This window comes from Mya arenaria, chromosome 14, assembly GCF_026914265.1.
Source record: "Mya arenaria isolate MELC-2E11 chromosome 14, ASM2691426v1".
Taxonomy (NCBI): domain Eukaryota; kingdom Metazoa; phylum Mollusca; class Bivalvia; order Myida; family Myidae; genus Mya; species Mya arenaria.
Window position 1 is genome coordinate 11,589,361 of NC_069135.1, and position 946 is coordinate 11,590,306.

The following is a 946-nucleotide window of genomic DNA, read 5'->3' on the forward strand; positions in this document are numbered from 1 at the left end:
AGATATACCTTTCCCGTCATGCCTTACACACTGTTATCTTGTTCTTGACCTTTCGTTCAATGTTGATCCATATGTGATGCGATAACTAGTTAAAATGTTCAAGTCATTTCTTTGATTTGTAAAGAATACATCATATACAATACAAATACATAAAGCATATAGAGTTGTGTTTTCTTATTGACAGTCATTATTCTTTATCCTTTTGTTCTATTATTACATTTACAAAGAATGCTATATTTTCTATTTTGTCACCGTTTAGACTTTGCATAATATTGATTAAGTTTTGGAAGTCTTTCATACCTGTGTACCACGAATAGATATAAAATTGCCTTTCTTGTCTGAATTTGTTACAAAATTTGAAAGAATACATAAAATACATCTAAGAAGAAAATTAATTAACAATAACCACAAACTCGATTTTCGCGATACCCAAATGTCGACAAGTATCAATAAACAATTTATGGCTAGAAATCGAAATCTTGCTAACGATTTCCCCACACAAAATGGTAAATTAATACATAAATATCTTTCTGGGTTTAACTAAGTTTTGAAATGTTTAAGATCAGCTTATAAGTGTTTACATTTGTATTTATTGTGTTTATATAACTTGAAATTGGGTTGGTAATTGAGTATGCAATATCACATATTTTTTTACTGTATGTGAACGCATAATAGACGTGCACATGACGGTAAGCATGACACATCTTAAGTCATTTCTTAACTTAAGTCAATTTCCTAAAATCTTCGTCGCCAAATTAAAAGGAAAGTAAAAGTGTTGTTGTTGTTTTTTTACATAAAGTATATGCTTCAAAAGCAAATAAAGAAAACAAAATTATTTGAGGTATTATGAAGCGAGTATATCATATGACGAGCGAGAAACTTGTATTAAGAAAAGGTCAGGAAATGACCTAAGATGTTTTATTAATACCGGCAAAGCCATTTTTTT